This window comes from Gouania willdenowi, unplaced genomic scaffold (assembly GCF_900634775.1).
Source record: "Gouania willdenowi unplaced genomic scaffold, fGouWil2.1 scaffold_309_arrow_ctg1, whole genome shotgun sequence".
Lineage (NCBI taxonomy): Eukaryota > Metazoa > Chordata > Actinopteri > Blenniiformes > Gobiesocidae > Gouania > Gouania willdenowi.
The window spans coordinates 114,545-137,134 of record NW_021145070.1 but is presented as its reverse complement, the minus strand read 5'-3'; the positions used below and the strand labels follow the sequence as shown (position 1 = coordinate 137,134).

The 22,590-nt window shown below is 37.3% G+C and overlaps 2 long non-coding RNA genes across 3 annotated transcripts in view; one reads left to right on the top strand and one right to left on the bottom strand.

Annotated features, from left to right (window-relative positions):
- The window catches only part of LOC114459382 (uncharacterized), a 40,538-nt gene that overhangs the window by 12,276 nt on the left and 5,672 nt on the right, over window positions 1-22,590 (top strand). For both annotated transcript variants that reach the window (XR_003673327.1, XR_003673328.1), the window contains exon 4: window positions 14,763-14,853. This is a non-coding gene — a long non-coding RNA (uncharacterized LOC114459382). The remainder of the gene's footprint in view (window positions 1-14,762; window positions 14,854-22,590) is intronic.
- Window positions 12,414-16,382, bottom strand: LOC114459388 (uncharacterized). Its single transcript, XR_003673336.1, has 3 exons — window positions 16,286-16,382; window positions 14,925-14,999; window positions 12,414-12,440 (listed from the first exon to the last, which is right to left on the bottom strand). It is a non-coding gene; the product is annotated as an uncharacterized LOC114459388 (long non-coding RNA).

Below are 22,590 nucleotides of genomic sequence, written 5' to 3'. Positions count from 1 at the left end.
GCTAACGCTCTAGAAGTGTATCAAAGTATTTAACATCTTGATATTAAAAGGTTTTTACTCTTTTGAACAAAGATGAACTGTTTCTTATACATCACAGCAAAGAGCTTAGAGGCCTTCATTTTTGAGTCAGTGTACCACTGAGATATATTTAAACTTGGGGGTCAAACAACAAGCTCCCTGTTTCACTGATTGATAGGTTGTCTTTTTCTCATCTATTTCTAGAGCAAGGTGATTCCATATATGGTGATGAGATATGACCCTGTAGGATGACCTTTCTCTTGTCTATATAGACACTAGCTCATAGTACAGATCATACTTGGATTGCATTAAGAAATGTGGAATTATGAAAATATGTTAATTTGGCAAAATCATGTTAATTTGTACACAACTTAAATTGTTTGAAGCTCGTTCTCATTATTATTTCCATATTTTCCAGCGTAGAGAATGTTTTTTTTTACATTCAAAGTTGAGTGTGTGAACAATGTGGGGACTTCCCTCATTGTAACACCATGATTGATCACATGATCAACCAAAGTGGTTCAGCTCTCATCAGAGATTACAGTCCTTTGCTTTCCTCTTCCTCCTCCTCTTCCTCTCACTTCTCTGGCTCCGCCTCTGTTTCTAATGTTGGCATCCATTGGTCCAAAACAGAAACACTCACCTGTTGTCCTTTTATGCTGAAGCTCTGATTGATAATTATAAACCTTTGTGACAGGTGTTTGGTCATGTGATCACTCAGTGAACATAGTAGGGCAATGCTGGACAAAGTTTCAGGTCGAACTCGCACCGCGTTGGGGAGATATTCGCTCCACACACACAGACCTACACGCACGCGCAACACACACACACACACAGACCTTTCTGTGTATAACACCCTAACCATTTTAATATCACAAATGTCCAGCGACCCCAGAGACATTTTTTTTAGAATTAGTTTTTGATCATGTTTATTAAAGTGTGTTAAAGTTAGATACAGAGTAGCCAGGATTAGATATTTAGATACTGTATCTTTTTTAACTAGATTTAAATATTTGAGAAAGTTTACGTATAGAAAACTGTTTTTTGATATTTGTGTGTATTTTTTTTTTTTTTACCAAATACTAGACATTTAAACCCCATTTTAATTCCAGGCTGACCAGACATGGTGTCCTGATCCCAAGGTTGAAAAGAAATGCAATAACCTAATGACTCCATATCCATTGCTTGTATTTTATAAATCTGCTTTATTATATTTAATGGTTTATTGAATATTGTGTGTGTGACATACTTTTGCTACAATTTAAGGGGCGGTGGTAGCAAAATGTTTTCTACAATATATATACATTTTTTAAATAACTTTATTTTCATTTAAGATTTGACGTGCAAAAGGAATGTTCCAGCATTTAAATATGTGAGTGCACGTAGTTAATTTCAAACTAAATAATATATTGTCTAAAAAAGATGTGAGTGTTTTAAATCTCTGAAGAACTGAGTAAACAGTTGTTTTCCCTCATTTCACCTTCTCTCCCTTTCTTTGACTTTTTGTCCTGGTTTTCCAGACTGTGATTAATAACCATCTTATTTTCACACAGGGCCCTTTTTTATTCACATTTAAATAATCTAAAAATGTTTCAAATGCATATATATATATATATATATATAATAAGCAGCTTTCTGAGGGCCCCCCACCCCTTGGGCCCTGGGTACTCAGTACCCTTTACCACCCCAGTCCGATGCCCCTGGGGAAAGGAATAATAATAATAATAATAATAATAATAATAATAATAATAATAATAATAAAAATAAATAAAATACATCAAACAAATCAAAGAGAACAAATGGTATAAAAATCCTGCTGGTGAAGCATGTACATGTTCTAAAAGGAGTAGGAAGAAGTATATAATTATATGATCCTACCACATGAACTGACTGATGCTGCGTTTACACCAAACGCGGGTTCTGCGGGACAAGCGAACAGATTACATGCAAAGTCAATGGTTTAGACGCGCTGGGAGGCGAGTTATTCGCCGGTGGGGCGGCGCGAACTGTTTCGCGCGTGGAAAGCGAAGGCTGCTGCAAGCGCGCTCCCGATTTTCGCGGAATTCGCCGTTCGCTTGAGTTGAAAATATTGAACTCCAGCGGCTGTTTCGCGTGACGCGCAGGCGCGAAAGCCAATCAGAGTCCTTGTTGGCAATGACGTCAGGCAGGCAACACGGAAACCAGTATTTTCAACCGTTCAATCATTGAGGAGAAGCTAATCGTAGCGGTGTGTGACCACCGGGAGCTGTATGACACGGACTGTTATTTTAACCAGGACCAGGACCAGGAAGGATTTGATGTGGAGGAGAATCAGCGAGGAGGTGGAGCAGCAGGTAAATGTTCTCTCTGTAGTTTTCATCTTTGAAAGTCGGCAGTGAGCGAGGATAGCATTAGCTATTGATAGCATTAGCCGCTAACACCAGCTATTTTCACTTATGGGTTATGAGAGGAATAAAAAGTCAGGAGAAGCGTAGTGGGTCAGCTGCAGGAACATCCAAACGGTGGAAATACCCTGTGGTCATGTCCTTCATCGACCCCTTTGTTTCACCGTGAGAGACAAGCAGCAACATGGGGTAGAGGGTTGAGGAAGACAGGACCACAGAGTATGGTCAACCATCAGAGACTGGAGGTTTGTTTATCAGTGCAGACATGTAGAAATATATACCAGGTTAATATTCAGGCCTTTATGCATCACAGGGCTTCTTCTAGTGGGGGATCTAAATCTAGTATAGTGATTTAAAATCTATAGTAATGTGTTTCATATATTGTGTTTGCTGTCACTCAGAGGTAAACAATCAGATGAGTGATGGAGAAGGACAGGGAACAGATAGTGTTCAGGGAGATGATGAGAATGATGGTGCTACAGCAGCATCTCCTGCAGAAACAAGTGCAGCCAAACCATCTGATATGAACATGACAGAAGTTGTTTTGCGTTCTGTTATAAATAAAATGTATCTATAAATGTTTGGTATATCAGTGATGACAATGTTGATCATTACCTCATTTAATGTTTAATTAAAAATATATCTATGATCTTATTTAAGTAACAGTGACTTGATAAGCTATTATATATATACATAATGTGTTTGTTTATTTTTAAGGAAAAAGAGCAAAGAAGAGGTCCAGCCAAGGCCCTCCAAGAGAGGTGGAGCAGCTTATCCTACAGACCTTCAGGAGACCTCCTCCTCACCACCAGCTCTGACTGAGGATGAGATGTTTTTAAGAGACCTGCTTCCTATCCTGCAAAAAGTGCCACCATAATTTAGGGAACGTTAAATTTCAAAGTTTTAAAGTTCTTGATTATCATCCGGTAACACTAAATTTGGAAAATTTTAATGAGGTTTTTGATTGGGCTGGATGGGCTGGGGTGGGCGGCACTCTTCGCATGGCAGGAACCACATTGGGAATAGTTGTTTATACTAGTTTGTTTATTATGTAAGTATTATAATATTGAAGTAAATAGTTTGTTTAAAATTGAGGTATTATGTTAATGTACATGGTGTTCTTTCAGAATTGTTGATTAAAAACACATTTTAAAGTGTACTTTTGCTTTCTTTTTCATTTCTATCAATGCATCTTAACAGCAATGTGTACACCACATCAAGGTTATATATTTTGTTCATACAAGAATATATAGTTTCCTCATATTGATTCTCTGTGAGACCTTTAATGCCTTAAATTAATTTCAGAGGTGAGGTTTCTTGGATTATTTCTTTCTGGTTAAAAATGAAGCTGACAGACGTTTCTCTCCCCATTCTTCCATATTTATTATACACATGTTAATACAATAGGAAGTTTGCTCTATAGAAGTATGTGGTTGGCTCTTAAAATAGTCGTTTTGGGTGTGCTGGTGCAATATGTCTAGCCATGGAACGGCTCCTGCAGAGAAGTACGATGTGAAAACCTCTCGTCCATAGCTGTTAGCTGTGGTCCTGAAGGAGTCACCTGTGGCCAGATACCTGCACAGTGAACAACATAGAAAAGCTCAGATTATTGATAATCAGATATATATAATGTGGGTGTGTGTATGTGTGCATAAAGGTGGAGAGATTAGAGAGAGAACAGGCCTTATCTCCCAGAATGTGTTGCCAGATGACAATAATTAACAGTAGTAAATAAATAATGATTTATTAATAAGAGTTAAAAACAATAAATATTAATGAAACAAGCCTCATCTTCCAGAATAGGTCTCCAGAGGACAAAAAATAACAATAGTAAATAATTTATTTTAATGATTAACTTTTATTTTAATTGTAATATATTTATGATAAAGACAATAATAAAGCAGGCCTTATCTCCCAGAATAGGTATCTCCAGAAAACAATATTTTTAATAATTCTGCTTTTAAATTCCCTTGGGATTAATATAGTATCTATCTATGTTTATTGTGTATGTGAGAGATGTGTCTGATGAATCACGGCATCTTCGGTTGCTTATGAAACTTACTGGAGACAGACAGACAGTCGTTCGGCTGCAGAGACGGAGCTCCGGTAGTTGGTATCCTGCCGGGACATCCGTGGGCCAATCCGACCCAGCAGGTCGTCGAATCGGGCGCTGGTCATCCACAGGTACCGCTGGAAGCAGTCATCATCCAGGTGTAGCTCCTGAAGCAGGCAGTGAAGCTCACCCAGCTGGATGTGGCGCTGGTTCACCTGGTGAAGCCAGGAAAGCCGACGTTTCTTCCCCTTCCGAGGTTAGGAGCAGTGAATTGACGGAGGTCCTCCATAGTTGATGGTGGAAACAAACAGAGCCGAGTTGTCACCTTTTGGGAGTCTGGTGGGCGGAGCTTCGCTTCAGACGCGAATATGAAGCAAATAGGGAAACATTTTTTGATCCTGTGAATCCTGCGGAAGGTTTCGTGCGACAGACGCGAACGGTCCCGCAGAAAACGCGTTTGGTGTAAACGCAGCATTAGAAAGAGGAGAGAGAAGAGAGGAAGACCAAATGTTGTTGATTACTGTACATGACTGATTTAGTCTTTATTACATCATATACAATCATTTACAACCATCAAAGATCTTATTTTATAATCAAACCTGACAGAAATAATTCAAAGTTTAAGATCACATGCATTTAATGTAATGCTCTTTGTTGTTAGTATTGTGTAGTTCAGTGTGTGTTTCCATGGTGACACTATGTGTTAGTGTTGACAAACATTTTCTAACAATGTTGACAACAATGAAGTCTATATTTTATCAGCGAGCTGGAAACCCATAGCAACGCCAAAGTGAAGTTGAGATGATGTCACATTTCCATCTCCTAGATATCAATGAGCAGTGATGGAGACCAAGTGCTTTCTCAGGCTTCTCAGATGTTTCTCCTGAGAAATACGTCTCAAAATGAGCATCATGTGACTTCTCTAAATTCTCTCTTTTTTTGGATCTAGTCCCATGTGAACAGTGTAGTTTTTATTAGTCCACGTCAATATCTATATATTTTGTTATGGATTTTGTTCACCTGTATTTGTTTAATTAGTCGTAGTCTTTTATTGTCATTTATAAAAATGTAGTCGAGGAAAAACTGTGACATATAATGTTTAGTCAGCAAAATCATCACTGCCATGAACACCTATGTAACAATGCATGTAGACATAGATCAAACATACGCACACTTACATACACACCAGTGGCGGATGCTTTAAGACTACAAGGGAACCTCAGCTTCCCCTAAAATCAGTGGTCAAATATGTAGTGTTGTGTGTACATTTCATTGACTAAATATTTGACAGAACACATGTATGTTTAGTTCAGAATCAGCTTCTTATAACAGGAAACTGACAGTGACAGAGTGACGTTCTTCATTCATTACCGCAGCGTCACAGTGTTAATAAACAGTGGTGAAGTTCAGCTTCAATTGACTTCAATGGGAGAGGATTTAGTGGTTGATCCACTGCAGTCAAACTAGACGCTCATTGGATAAATGCTCGGTTATGACGCACTTAGTCCCGCCCATCGGACGCCGGGCTTCACAGGAGGTCTATGGAGCAGTGGGCTGGATCTGTCTGTTCCGGACGCTGGAATAATGGATGATGATTGGATGATCTGTCTCAGGCTAATTCAATTTTGATTGACAGCGAAATGAGCCAATCAGAGAGTATGACGTTGTAAGCACACAGGCGGGTTTTTCAAATATTTCAGTCCGTTGCTCTGTGTTGACACGGAGACTTTGCTGATCCTCTCATAGCGAATCAACTTCTGACAAACCTAGTGTCTGTTTTTGGTGTTTGTGGAGACTGTTACTGCTTGTGTTGTGAGACTTTTGACCAAACACTCACACTCCAGCGCGCAGCAGCTACGCGCGTGCGTGCGTGTGCGCGCGTGTGTGTGATAATCTACAAATAGTTGTTGACAACAAAATGTGAATTCTACTAGAATTCACATTTAAATAAACAGATACATTTTCTGAAGTAGGCAGAAAATGAGCTTCCCCTGCATGAAAGACCAGCAGCCGCCACTGATACACACACAGTTGAACACACAACAGAAGTAGTTTTAATTTGAAGGAGACATTATGATTACTTTCTTCTTTCATTTCCCTTTTCTTTCTCTGACATTTTCATTTCTCTTTTTTAGTAAAACTGCCATAAAATACAATTCATATCACATCTCACACACACACACAGAAGTGTGTGTGTGTGTGTGTGTGTGTGTGTGTGTGTGTGTGTGCTGGCACAGTGTAAAAACACTGGCTCTGATTGGCTACCATGAAACATGATAAGCCAATCATAATCGCTCACCTTGTTTCTAACCCACCTCCTCACTACAGCTGAGTCAGAAGCCGGGGATGTTTTAGGAAAACAGTTTATTCAATCAATACATGTGACGCACCACATTTTGCGTTCAGTAACAATAACGGCGTTGTAACGGCAAAAAAAGTAACTAGTTAGATTACCCCGTTACTGAAAAACAAACACCGTTATTTTAAACGTTATTCCAAACACTGTTCATGAGACACGTCTTTAACACAGAAACAGGGGGAAATTATGTTTTTCTGTACATGTCACAGGTCTGCACTTCCTTGTTTTTTAGGTTTATCTCCTGATGAAACTAACTGTGACTGTTGTACAGATGATACAAAACATGCTGACGAGGGCGAATAACACTTTTTATAAAAATGTGCAGACACTCATGAGGTCCAGGAAATGCAGAAGTGATCCTTCCCTTTTCAACATGAGACTAGAGCAGTGTTAGTGAGCAGGTTGGACGCTCTAACGTCACTCTGCTGTGTTCACACTGTGAGCTGGTGACAGACACACACAGACGCAGCTTCTTCTCTACAGCAGCAGCTGAAAAGGCTCTGAGCTGATGTGAGGTGAGGAATCAGTGAGTGTCTGATGAGCAGCTTCACTCTGATCACACACTGACTCAACCATGTGGATCCACTGCTGTCAAACATCTGCTGCTGCCACGGTTGGAACCTCAATTACAATTACATTTACAATTCATTACATGCAATTAGAATCGGAATTGTAACTGAAACAAATTTAGTTCAGAAAATTGTCTTTGTAATTGTAAATTATTTTTTCTTTTTTTTAAATTGTCAATTACAATTTAACGTGAACCTGTGGAACCATTTTACAGTTCTATGGCTTACACACATGTAGTTAACAATGATTCAAATATGTTTCATATCAGGTTTTCACTTCACATTCATTTTACCATCAAATAAATTAAATCTATGCTATACTCACTGTAAACATGAATAAGTTACCACAACTCACAAACATTGAGGCAGTCGATCAACTTAAAAATCAACATTTTCCAGAACCTAAAAGGTTGATGACTGGCTATGTGTACTTATTGATCACAGTTTGTTTTTTAAAAATCCCCATTTAAAACAACAGAAATAAGTTCATCATTCTTAACATGTAATTATTATATTATATTAAATTGCACTTAAGTTGTTTTTAAGTTATATTTAATTATAAAAAATATAGTTCCATTTACTCAAAAAATATTGAAGTCACTAAAAAAGAAAGAACTTGTTTCACCAACTTAACATAATGAAGTTAGTAGAACTTTTTCTATAACTTTGAGTATAAACTACTTAATCTATTTAATGACTTTGAACGTTCAGGTTTACAGTGCTGACAGAAAAAAGGCTCAGACGTCCACACCATAAATATTAATACCAATATTTTCATTGATTAGGAAACCTAACAAGGTAATCAATAGATGAGAAACTAATTAGATGATAGATAATATTTATTAGTGTATTTTACAGCTGATTTAAGACATGGGTCAAACTGACCCGTTAGCATTAGAGATGCTAACAGAAAGCTAACACAAAAGGAAGGTTTGGTTTAATAAGGCTTATTTATTAAAGGCTCAGTAATTGTGATTAACTTCATTTGAACTTTAGTCATTGACAACATAATTGCAATTGACTTTAAGGGGAAAAATAACAATTGTAATTTTAATTGTAATATGAAAAAATGCTGGTTACCGTAATGGTAATTGAGTTGTAATTATAGACATAATTGTAATTGTTCTTTCTACATTGTTCTTTGAAGGAGGAGCTTGGTTTGTAAACATACAGTATGATTGAACTTTTTCAGTGATACAGGTTTTCATTTCTTCACTGTAATGGTTCTATAGATGAACACCTTTGACTGATATACAGTGTGTTTCTGTTGGGTCATACAGGCTGTTTTTATCATGTATATTACCCTCACATTGTCTTTATTTTCTCTTATATGAAATAACTCTTGGATTCCCTTTGGTCATTGATTGTGATTTGCTTTGTGCACAATGTGAATAGTTTTGTGGTCGACCAAATCCTAGAATTTCAGTGGCTTCAGTTTGATGAAGAGTGGGTTTGATGGTTCTCTCCACGTGCTTTTATTTACTGTAAGTCTGTATTTGTTTTATATGTGTTCCCCCACACGTTTACACATTCAGTCATAAATGAGAGAATGAAGGAACAGAACAAGGTCTATAGTGATGACTGATTTAAAAAAAATACTACACTTTTTGTAATATTGTGATTGACATTGTTATTTTGGCTGTAATGTACTGTATATGTGACTTCCAAGATAGTTCATTGTCTATTATGACTCCCAGAAATTATATTTCATTCACTCTCTCTATTTTTATGCTATTTAAGTCAAACCAAGTCTTCAGTTCCTTTAATTTATCTGCCAATGATTCCAAAAGTTGTTCCAAATGATCTCTGCAGCTGAGAAACTTAGAAGCAGATTCACTGAAGGTTTAGTGGTATTAAAACGTGTGCAAACACACATACACGCACGCGCGCACACACACACACACACACACACACACACCCACACACACACACACACACACACACACACAGAATATTTGCTACATAAAATAGAAGCAACATAAAATAAAACAGCTTTAACACATTAACATTACAAACACAAAAGTAAATGATAATTTCTTTTCGTGCATTACAGTTACAGGATCCTAGAAACTGATAAAGATACACAGCACACATGAACAGAGGCACACTTTCCTGTGTAAGACTGACAGTTTATTACAGCATAGATAGAGCAGAAACAGGAAGCACCAAACCACAGGCTGCAAATGTCTCTGAGACAACACCAGGCAAACACAACCCAGTACACGTGATCAACACAACATCCAGCAATGCATCAAAGAACAGTGAATAATGTTCTATAGAATATCTAAAATATCATAAAATAATGACGTCTTACTGTCCAAACTACGTCTAAGGAGTCGTAGAGTCCTGAAATGTTGTCCTGCAGGGCTGTCAGCTTCTTCTTCTCTCTCCACAGGGCTTCCTGATTCACACAAAGTAGATAGAAAACAATTAAAGAAACATTTACATAAATATATCACTGATGTATGGGGTGCCAATTGTAAAGTTGTGCATGCCAAATGAAACAGCAACTTTTTGCTACATTTAGCAAAAAAAAAAATGTTTTAAGCAGATTTACAGCAATATTTGTGAAATTTGTGAGAATTGTTTTCTCTTAAAAAGATAATGTCAATTTAAATCTAAATGTTAAATATTGAATCTAAATCTAAATGTTAAGTTTAGATATTACATTTAAATAAACAGACCCATGACATTTAAGTTCAACATTTAAATTTAAGATTTATATTTAACATTTAGATTAGGATTGAACATTTAATATTTAAATTCAACATTTAATTTAGGTGTACATTTAGATTTAAGATTAAAAATTTAGATTTAAGATTAAAAATTTTGATTTATATTTATGTTTAACATTTAGATTCAACATTGACATTAAATTTAAAAAAAAAAAAAAAAAACTCTATCACAAATTTAAAAAATATTGCAGTAAATCTGATCAAACGTAAGTTTTTTAAATGTGGTTTGTTGCTAAATGTTGCAAAAAGTTGTTGTTTATTTTAACATGCACAACTTTACAATCAGCACCACATAGAGATGTTGTCCTATGAAGGCATGGAGTGGTTTAAAGATGTGATGTCATCTCAGAGCAGTGTGTGAGCAAACTGGTGACCAGCATGAGCTGGAGGAATCAGACTGTGTCATAGAGACGTTTACAGAGAGAGTTGTAACAATAGAAGTTTAAAATGTTTGACCATCATGTGATTCATGGAGATTAATTATGTCACTGGAAGTTATTCGTGAGAAATTAGAATCTATTGATTCCAAGTGACATAACTGGGATTTTTGGTAATTTGTCATCAATACCTGCATTGATTTAGAATATTTATACAGTACACCGTCATATGTATGTGTATATACAATATATGTTTATTTAGTTCTATAAATAGTTTTTTTCCTAACGTAAATTTGTTTTAAAGATTAGTGTAAACAGCTAGTTTATCTGCTTTTTGACGTAGTTAAGGCCAACATTACTTTATTTAAAAATGTGTTGATATGTATTGTACACAGGATGTATTGCTTTGAATTTTCTTTAATGTTCATAAACTTGTATTAAAAGCAGTCACATCCCAATATTTATTAACATAATAATAGCCATACAACTTGTATACATACAACCAACTTCTATTTAGAAGTGGGGGTGTTTAAAAATTCATACCAGTTTATTTTCTTCCATTTCAGTAATCTCATGGTAATTAAGGGCCTATATAATCTTAATGATTTAATGTAACCTATGACTTTCAGATATCATTAAAAAAACAAACCACATCCAGACAGGACACACTGACAACACATGTATTATTGTATACAAATATAAAAATAGATCTGTGAGGTAATCAGTGCATGTTTCACTGTCTACTCTGGGCACAGGCACACACACACACACACACACATGCACGCACGCACGCACGCACGCACACACACACACACACACACACACACACACACACACACACACACACACACACACACACACACACACACACACACACACACACACACACACACACACACACAGTATTTATAATAAAAATAAACTAAATGAGTAAAATAAAACAAAAAACTAAACAATATTTATACAAAAACTCCACAAAACAACAACAGAAATGCACAAAAATATACTAAAAGGCTCCAAAAACACACACAGTGTCTCCAAAAAACATACATTACAGAAAAATACACCAAACAAAAAAACAATGAAAATTAGTTAAAAAAAAAACCAACACATTTATCATGCGCATGTCCCATAGAATTAATCCAGGCAAATCGCACACGTTATTTTACTTTGCACCCAAAAATAAACTCTTTTATAACACTACAGAGGATGTACAGCTCTTTGTACATCCAACCTTCAAACACATACTCATTTGGTCATAACCAGTGTTGGGATTACTTTAATAAAGTAATTAGTTATATTTACTCACTACTTGTTCCAAAAAGTAACTGAGTTAGAAACTGAATTACTCAATAATAAAAGTAACTCATTACCAAGTAAAGTAACTATTTGTGTTACTGTTAAAAAACAAAAGTTGCAATATGTCAAATAATTCAGATTTTTTAGATGCGTGTGTCGTTGTGAGGTGCTTCATTAAATTAGAGTTGCATACAACAGATGTGAACAAAGTCTTCACTCGTGGATATAATGAACACTTCACATGTACGTTCTTGTCTTTGACCAGAATTAATTTAAAGTAGTGTTTGTATCGTCACCTTAAAAATGACAACTTTTCATCAGATTGCTCCACGCTCACCATTTCTGCTGATTCATCAAATCTGCTGTGTGTGTGTGTGTGTGTGTGTGTGTGTGTGTGTGTGTGTGTGTGTGTGTGTGTGTGTGTGTGTGTGTGTGTGTGTGTGTGTGTGTGTGTGTGTGTGTGTGTGTGTGTGTGTGTGTGTGTGAGGTGTGTGTAGATGAAGGTGATTCCACCACAGAATTCTACATTTCATTTCCACAACACATTGTAAGCCAGGAAAAATGTTCCTCACATGGGTTCAGACATCCAACGTGGAGCAGCTACAGGTAGACGTGGAGTGGCTCAGCTGCTGCAGGAAACGTTAATCTTAGATGGAGAAAAAAAATCTGCGCTGGTTATTTTTTCCCACACTTTTTGGTCCAGCTGCAAGTTCCCATGATGCAATGCTCTTTACAGTAAATTGTGGTAAATTACAGTTAAGTTTGAAGGTGTTGTAATTTCATTTGTTTTTCCCAAGGTGCAATGTGTTTACAGTAATATATTGTATTAAAATAATACAATATATTACTGTTTTAATCTAATTTTACAGCAAAGGCTGACAGGGTAATGTAGTTTATTAATCCTAGTCTCACTCTTCACATTTTAGTCTAAGTATTTAAATATAGTGTTTTTAGTTGTACAATGTCAGAGTGACTGCCCTCTATGGGTTGAACTTTGCTATTACAATAGAGTGTTTCTATTAGCTGAGATTAGATCAGTGATGTCACTAATGCTTACATTTGGCCCCGCCCCTCCTTTAAAAGATGGAGGAGGACGAGGTTTGCTCCTCTCAGAGCCCTCAGTGAGAATTGATTGACAGCTCAATGTGAAACTGTGCAGTGCTCTGGGGGCGGGGCTGCTGTGACTGGGCTTGCCTTAACTACTCTAGGAGCCACGCCCATAATAAAAAAACATTTTTTGAGTTTCCTCCTAGTGGCAGGTCAGCAAAAACCTGGGGGTTTACTATGAAAAAGTATTAAACAAAGTATTATGAATAAATCACTTTATGATGGTTTTGCTACAGTGATATACATTAATTTATCCTCATTCAGAGGAACAAAGTTTGAAAAGTTCTGTTTCTTCCCTCCTTTGTTATTCCACATTTTGTCAAAACTGAGCTCCAAACTGGACAGTTGGATTTTTGTCCCCTCATGACTCATAAGTAACTCCTCCTCCTAACAATCCTGGCTCCTCCTACCCTAAGTCCATAAGAATGTGAGCTCCTCCCTCTCAAACGACCTCACAGGTAAAACAAACATAGCATCACAAAAGTTGTGCTGTTTTGGGCTGCCTTGAACAATGGACAAATATATGTTTACTACCCTCATCAGAGCCTTTCAGGACCCAGTGGCTGGATTTCATCTTTGCTGGTCATGCACCAAGAAAAATAAGCAGTCATGGCTAGTGGTGGGAGGGGCCTGAAGTCTGTCCCATTCATTTTCCAAAAGTGCTTAGATCAGGCCGGACGAGGTATTAGAGGAAAGGTGTGGTCCCCGAGAGTCTGAAAATGTGCATCATTCCTGGGTAGAGTCTGATTTACACCCACTAGAGCAGAACGCAAAATTATTATGGTCAAAAAGTGGTATCAGAGGACAGGTTTTATTCACATACAGTATGTGCTCGGTTTTTGGCTAGAGTCTGAATTGTGCCCACTGGAGGCTCTAAAAAGTCAGTATTTCCCTCTACCGGGGAAAATAAAATAAATCTCAAATACTATTGTATATGTTGTTGGAATTCTTATATTATTAAATGTATTATATTAATTATGTAATTATAATTACAATTCATTATTTGTTGCAGTTACAACGCAATTACAATCAGAATTATAACCGGAAAAAAATATGTTGCTCTCAAAATCATAATTGATTGTAATTGAGTTCAGAAAATTTACTTTGTAATTGTAATTGATTCTTATTTGCTTTGTGCACAATGTGAATAGTTTTGTGGTCGACCAAATCCTTGAATTTCAGTGCCTTCAGTTTGATGAAGAGTGGGTTTAATGGTTCTCTCCACGTGCTTTTATTTACTGTTTTTATTGCTCTTTTCTGACCTTTGAATATTAAGTCTGTATTTTTTTTATATGTGTTCCCCCACACGTCCACACAGTCAGTCATAAATGATAGAATGAAGGAACAGAACAAGGTCTATAGTGATGACTGATTTAAAAAATACTAGACTTTTTGTAATATTGTGATTGACGTTGTTATTTTGGCTGTAATGTACTGTATATGTGACTTCCAAGATAGTTTATTGTCTATTATGACTCCCAGAAATTTTATTTCATTCACTTTCTCTATTTTTATGCTATTTATTATTCATTTCTTCAGTCAGTTTTTTGTCCGATTTCCAAATATTATACATTTTGTTTTGTTTATTTGAGTCAAACCAAGTCTTCAGTTCCTTTAATTCATCTGCTAATAAGTCCAAAAGTTGTTCCAAATTATCTCTGCAGCTGAGAAATTTAGAGGCACATTCACTAAAGGTTTAATGGTATTAAAACGTGTAGAAATGTCACTCCACGAGCTAATAAGGCGTAAAAACCTCAGGGAATCAGGAGTGCACGTCTTCATTGTGTCAGAATCATTTAAATAGGGGCGGTCTCCACCACTTCTGCATGTGCACTAATCAATAGACGTTTTTTTTTTTCAGACATTAAGTGTAAGCTGGCTGACACGTCACACTCTGTCAGTGAGACGCTTCTGAGGAAGGAGAGAGACATCACAGAAAGTGTCAAACAAAGGTAAAGAGCAACATCTACTTTTACTCTTACACACAAATGTAATGTTTGCTTCTTTAGCAGCTGCTGCTCACCTGCATGTAGACATGATGTAACTGTGACTCCAGAGTCTTGATTTGACTTTTCAGCAAATCTTCTCTGCAGTGAGACTGTGGAGGTTAGAAAGGATCAGAATGGTTGTTGTAATGTAGCAGACTGTTGGAAAATGTATGAGACAGAACTAAGGCTGGGCCAAAAATCAAGTTTTTAATAAATATTGATATATTTATTTAGGAGATATAGCATAGGACTATATCATAATATTGATATAATTCACATAACATTAAAAGTTTCTTCCGTAGAGCCACCAGTATGCTTTATTCTGCTCTTACTATCTATCTTACTATGGTGCTGTGCCTTATGAAAGTGAGGTGATATTACCAAAGCAGTAACCTAACATATTACTAAGGACATGGTCCCCATAATGAGAAAGTCTTTGATGCTCAGTAAAACACTGTGTGTGCTGTATAGATCCAGAGGTGTCTGTGGGTCAATAATGTTATAAACAGAACTCAAAACAACTGGTTACTGTCACACTGTAAGTTTACTGTATACAGGGGAACCTCAAACACTGCTTATTAGTCGTTACAGACGGGACGGGAACAGAAACGTAACATTAAACTACGTCCATGTGCTCAGTACAAATCAGGAAGTAGGCAAGTCTGACTCAACTCTGACCTTACGTTACCATGGTTACCATAGGGACCTTAAAAGGAAAGTCCTCAGAAGGCCATCGCAGAGTAGACAGTGAAACATGCAGTGATAGGTTCTTTTTTTTTTTTAATATCTCGATACTTTCAAGCTATATCATATATACGATACATATCTGGATATTTTGCCCTAACAATTGATTATTAATTATAATAAAAAAAAACTGTACAGCACTTTGGTGAGCTGAATTTGTTTTTAAAATGTGCATGAATACACATCATTTATTTAATGAATTATGATATTATTCTCTACACTTATATTAATAAAGGTCCCTGTGTGACATTAGACATGCAGCTTTAACTGACTGACCTTATTTTAAAGGTTTGTCTCTGAAAAACAGGTATGTTATGCTATAATAGTTAGAGGAAACCCCAATTACATCACAGAGAAAACATTAATATATCTATATTAGGTATTGACATTCTGGTTCCATTTTATGCATCAAAGAAAATGTCCAGATATATATTGTATATCGTGATATAGCTTGAAAGTATCGAGATATTTAAAAAAAAACAAAAAAACAACCTATCTACTCTGCGCACACAAGGGCACACACACACACACACACACACACACACAGAACATTTAATACATATAATAGAAGCAACATAAAATCAATGCATCAAAGAACAGTGAATAATGTTCTATAGAATATCTAAAATATCATAAAATAATGATGTCTTACTGTCCAAACTACGTCTAAGGAGCCGTAGAGCCCTGAAATGTTGTCCTGCAGGGCTGTCAGCTTCTTCTTCTCTCTCTCCTCTCTCCACAGGGCTTCCTGATTCACACAATAAAGAAACATTTACATAAATATATCACTGATGTATGGGTGCCAATTGTAAAGTTGTGCATGCTAAATGAAACAGCAAGTTTTTGTAACATTTAACAAAAAAAAAAACAAAAAACAGTTTAACCAGATTTACAGCAATATTTGTGAAATTTGTGAGAATTGCTTTCTCGTAAAAAGATAATGTCAATGATAAATCTAAATCTAAATGTTATTTCTAGATATTACATTTAAATTTCCTTTTATTTTGGTGCTTTTGGTGAATTTGCATTTTAGCTATATATTAGTTTCACCCATGATATTTAGGTTTAACATTTATATTTAGGATTTAGATTTCACATTTAACATTTAGATTTAACATTTAGATTAGGATTAAACATTTGAAATTTAGATTTAGATTTAACATTTAATGTTGAGATTCAACATTTAGCTTTAGATGTACATTTAGATTTAAGATTAAAAGTTTAGATTGATAGTTGTATTTAACATTTAGATTGAACATTGACACTATATTTTTAAGAGAAGAAACTCTATCACAAATTTTAAAAATATTGCTGTAATTCTAGTCAAAAGTATGTTTTTTAAATGTGGTTTGTTGCTAAATGTTGCGAAAAGTTGGTGGGTGACATAACAGGGATTTTTGGTGAATTGTCATCAATAACAGCATTGATTTACAATATGTATACAGTACACCCTCATATGTATGTGTATTTACAACATATGTTTATGTATTTCCATGAATATTTTTTTTTTCCTAATATAAATTCCTTTTAAAGATTAGTGTAAACAACTAGTTTATCTGCTTTTTGATGCAGTTCAGGCCACTAATAATTTGGTTAAAAATGTGTTGATATGTATTGTATACTATACAGGATGTATTACTTTAAATTTTCTTTAATGTTCTTAAACTTGCATTAAGATCAATCACATCCCAATGTTTATTGAGATAATAATAGTCATACAACTTTTATGCATACAATCAACTTCTATTTAGAAGGACACATCCAGACAGAACACATTGAAAACATATTTATTATGTTCATACATATATACAAATACGCGTTAGATTTTTACTATGCACTTATACCAAGATTAATTCAATAATTAAATGGTTCGTCAAAGTCAGCAGGAGTGAACTAAATAAATCAGGATTATAACTTTAACAAAATCTGTGAGGTAATCATATTCAAATACTTCATTTGCACTTTTTCACAAATAACAGAACTGAAAAGCTACTGTTGGATAAAAATTTTAAAAAAATGAAGATATGTAACCTATGTGGGTAGATAAAACTGAGTTGTGTGTGAAGTAAACTCAAGTAATTCTGCAGGCACATTTTCAGGCATTAATTAATCATTATTATTATCATAATTATTATTAATTAATTCATTAATTTAATTTAATTTACTACAACAAAATAAATCACGTTTAAAAATATTTTCACTAATTCCACATTGTTGGATGAATGGCATTAATGAAACTGTGGTTAAGGCTGACTTTATCTGCTAACTTTATCCAGTAACATTAACATATCATGATGATTTCAACATTGACTCTTTAAACCTAAAAGAAAACAATAACATCAAGTAATTTATTAACTCAATGTAGATCAAGAGCCTTTACCATTAATAACGCATCCAACCAGGATAACTCCTCATAGTGAGACACCAATAGACAAGGCTCTTCACTAACTTTTCCAGTGGTGGTACTGGTGCGACTAACTTTCTCAGTTGGTCGCACCAGCACAGAATTTGGTCGCGCGCTTTTTTTTTGTTAAGTGGAGGATTGTTATGCTTTGCTGTTTTAAATAACAGCATGTATTCCGTTTTTTTTTATTTATTTTGCAGAAAAGCTGTACTTCAATTAACTTAACAGTATCATAGCCAACATCTGCATTGCCTCACCCCATGGTATTACAATTCAGAGGGTCCAGCTCTGATAGTGGGGTATCTTTCTACTTTTTTTCTATACTGTGTAAATTTATGTTTTAGGTATTAATGGATTGTTTGTAAAGTTAAGGGTCCGTGTTTTTTAGTTGTTGATTCTTTGGCACTCGCCACTCGGCGTGGTGTGTGGGTTTTGTGATGGGACGGATAATGGTGTTGAATGTGGAGTTTACCAGTCTAATGAGGAAACACGGTGTAAAGGTCACCGGTGCTTCCCGATACTCGGTAGATGAATGTGCCCAGGCTGTTGCTGAGGTGGTCAGACCTCAGAGTGTAAAGCCCGCAGCCAGGATGAATGGAGCAGTCGTGCTGTTTGTTGACAGCGTAGAAGAGGTGGATGCGGTGGTGTAGAGCGGAGTTGTCATTAATGATATCTTTGTTGCCGTACCTTCTCTGTCCCTGCCGGCAAAACGAGTGACTTTGTCTAACGTTCCGCCTTTCATAAGTGATGATTTTTTTGTGAGAGAGTTGTCACAACATGGGAAAATAGTCTCTCCTATAAAAAAACTATCGTCGGGATGCAAAGCACTGCAGTTGAGTCATGTAGTGTCACACAGACGCCAAGTGTACATGATTTTGAATAAAAGAAATGAGGAACTAAGTCTTGTGTTAAGTTTGAGAGTGAATGATAATGATTATGTTATTTATGTTACGTCTGAAAATATGAAATGTCTCCACTGCAAGAAGGAGGGGCACCTGGTCAGGGCGTGTCCAGATTTTGGTAGGGGCAACAGGTCAGCTGATAAACAGACAGGTGGGCGAGAAAAGGGGGGTCAGGAGAACACCCAAGGGTTTACGGGTGAGGAGGCGCAGGGACAAGGCAGACAGGTAGATGAACAAAGTGAACGCCCTGAGGAGAAGAGGAGGACAGGTGGGCAAGAGCAGAATGATGGGAATAAAGGAAAGGTAGGTGAAGTATTAGAGATTGGACAACAGATAAATGAACAGATACAGAGTGGGACCACGGCAGTTAAAAGGGTGCAAAGGAAAAACAGGCAGGCAAATGAGCGTAGAGAAGTTGATGAAGAAGATTTAAAAACAGTTAAAGAAACACAGAAGTGTGTTGATGAAAGGCAGGGAGAGAAACAGTTACAGGTTGGACAAGAAAATGGTGTAGATGGCAATCAAACAGGTGAACAGGTACAGAATGGTGCAGATGAAGGACATATGAGTGAGCAGACACAGATTAGAGGAACTGAAGAACAGGCTGAGGAGATGATAGAAACAGAGGCCACAGCGTCCCTAGAGTTTCCAAACTTAGGATGGAGCTAACTAAAGGTAATGCTGATGGTGGTGATGATGATGATGGTGATGATGATGATGATGATGGTGATGGTGATGGTGATGATGATGACGGTGATGGTGATGGTGATGGTGGTGGTGGTGGTGGTGGTGGTGATGGTGATGGTGATGGTGATGGTGATGATGGTGGTGGTGGTGGTGGTGATGGTGATGGTGGTGGTGGTGGTGGTGATGGTGATGGTGGTGATGGTGATGGTGGTGGTGATGGTGGTGGTGGTGGTGGTGATGGTGATGGTGGTGGTGGTGGTGGTGATGGTGATGGTGATGGTGGTGATGGTGATGGTGGTGGTGGTGGTGGTGATGGTGATGGCGATGGCGATGGCGATGGCGGTGATGGTGATGGTGGTGGTGGTGATGGTGATGGTGATGGTGATGGTGATGGTGATGGTGATGATGATGATGATGATGATGATGGTGATGATGATGATGATGATGATGACAATGAAGGGAGAGCTTTGTAGGTCTCCCTTCAAGATAAATGTGCTAGGAACTTCTTTTCTCTTCATATCTCTCTTTATGAGTCAATTCAGGATTGGCACTTTAAATCTTAATGGGGCAAGGGATGCTAAAAAGAGAGCCATGTTGTATGAGAGCATGAAATTGAAAGAAACAGATATCATGTTTGTACAGGAGACACACAGTGACACCTGTAATGAAGTAGACTGGAGGAGGGAGTGGGGTGGACACATTGCACTGAGCCATGGTAGCAGCAGCAGTGGAGGGGTTGCTGTCCTGTTCTCTGACAGATGTGCACCCATGTCCTTCACTGTGACTGAGGTGATCACTGGCAGGTAGTTCACTCTATTTTTGAGCAGTGTGAGCTTTTTTTGGTAAATGTCTATGCTCCCGCCAATGATCCATACAGACAGCTGTTTTTGAGTGAGATTGACTCATTATTAAACAGTGTTACTCAATACTCTTTTTTGATTTTAGGAGGTGATTTTAATTGTACTGCTGAGGACTCTATAGATAGGAATAATATTGAACCTCATCTTTGAGCTTCTAAAAGACTTTTGAACCAGGTTGTTGAAAATCATGAGCTTGTAGACGTGTGGAGATCTTTTCACAATGAGAAGCAATACACATGGAAACATAGCAGAGATGGTTTTATTTCTTTAGCCAGACTTGATCGGTTTTCTACCCTCAAGTATCAGATGAATGTGTTTAAGGATAGTTTTATTGTACCTGCCCCCTTTACTGACCACTCCCTTGTTTTTTGTAATATTTTTATTAACAATTTTAAAACCAAAAGCGCTGCATGGTACTTCAACACGTCTTTGTTGCTTGATAAACATTTTGTAGAGAGTTTTAGATATTTATGGAAAGATTTTAGGACAACATGTACAGATTTTATAAACAGTGGTGGGATTGTGGTAAGGCTGAAATTCGAACGTTCTGTCAGCAGTACACTCTCACGGGACATCACAAGATCCATGAAAGCTCTAGAGGCTGAAATTGTGGAACTCCAATCTCTGCTAGAGTCCACAGGAAAACAAGGACATATTGAAGTCGTAAAAGCAAAAAAGTCAGCTCTCACAGACCCACTAGGAACCGGTGCCCAGAGCCCAGGGAGCAGGATTACTATTGCAACAACACATTATCAGTAGGGTAAAACTAACCTGTCTCACGACGGTCTAAATCCAGCTCACGTTCCCTATTAGTGGGTGATCAGGAGACGGGCTGTGCAATTCGCCTGCTGGCTCTGGGCCCGCTGGCGGGGGACCGCCGGCTGCCCGTTCGGCGTGGCTCTGGCCGTCTGCTGGGGGTGGGCCTTGGCCCCTCTGCTGGGGTCTCGGGCAGCGGGCTCTCTGGGCCCTCGGCTTGGGGGTTGGGTGCGGGGGTGGGGGTGGTGGTGGGGGGGGGGTTGGGGGTTGGGGTCAGTGGTGGAGTGCGCTGGGTCCTCGGCTCCTTGGTGCTTTCTCGGGTGTGTAAGTGGGGGCAGTGGCTGCCTCTCGGCTTGGTGTCTTGGGGGCGTCTAGAGGGCTGCTCGGCCGTGGGGGGTTGCCTGGGCTCCCTGGTCCCCACTCTTTCTGCTAGCCTGGCTGCGTCTTTGGGTTCGGGGCAGCGCTTGGGTTTTCCGTGGCGGTTTCTTGAACATACATTGGCGTAGGATGAACTGGCATGCCTTGGACTGTGGGATAAAACTTGTAGTGGGCTTTACTTTAGACACGTTGATCCCACATACCTGTTTTAGGTATTTTCACTCACTCCTTCCCTCTGTCCACAGCCACCACCATTATAGCTAAGCTTCACACTTGTCACCAGACTGGCTTGATTACACAACATATTAAGCACAATATGTTCTACTACAACTTCACATCTCACTCTCACTTTAAAATAGTAAATTCTTCCCCACCCTTTCTATTTCCTGCCTTGAGTCTCTCCTCCCTGTTTCCTTCCCCCTCCACCACCACCCCCCCATCGAGGTGTAACACTGCTCTCCCTTTTTATATCCTCCCTATAATAAAATGTTTCTTAACCTTCCATAGGGTGTTTTAAATGCATCTTTGTTCATATATATAAAGCATACTTTTTGTACCATTTGAAGAGAACAAATGGTTAAAAAATTGTGTTGGTGAAGCCTGTACATGTTCTAAAAGGAATAGGAGGAAGTATATAATTATATGATCCTACCACATGTAATATCTAGTACTATACATATCATCTTCTTATACTATACACCTATTTACACTATAAATATACATATGTACAGTATATACACATAATTCATTGATATATATCTGTATAATTATTTAATTCATGTGATCAACTATACATTCATCTGTCCACACATACAGAAGTATATACACACATATTTACAATTTTATCCCTTTAACACTTTTGCTTAGAAAAGATAAACTTTATGTATTTATGTTTAAATCGCTTTAAATTCAGACATAAATATATATATATATATATATATATATATATATATATATATATATATATATA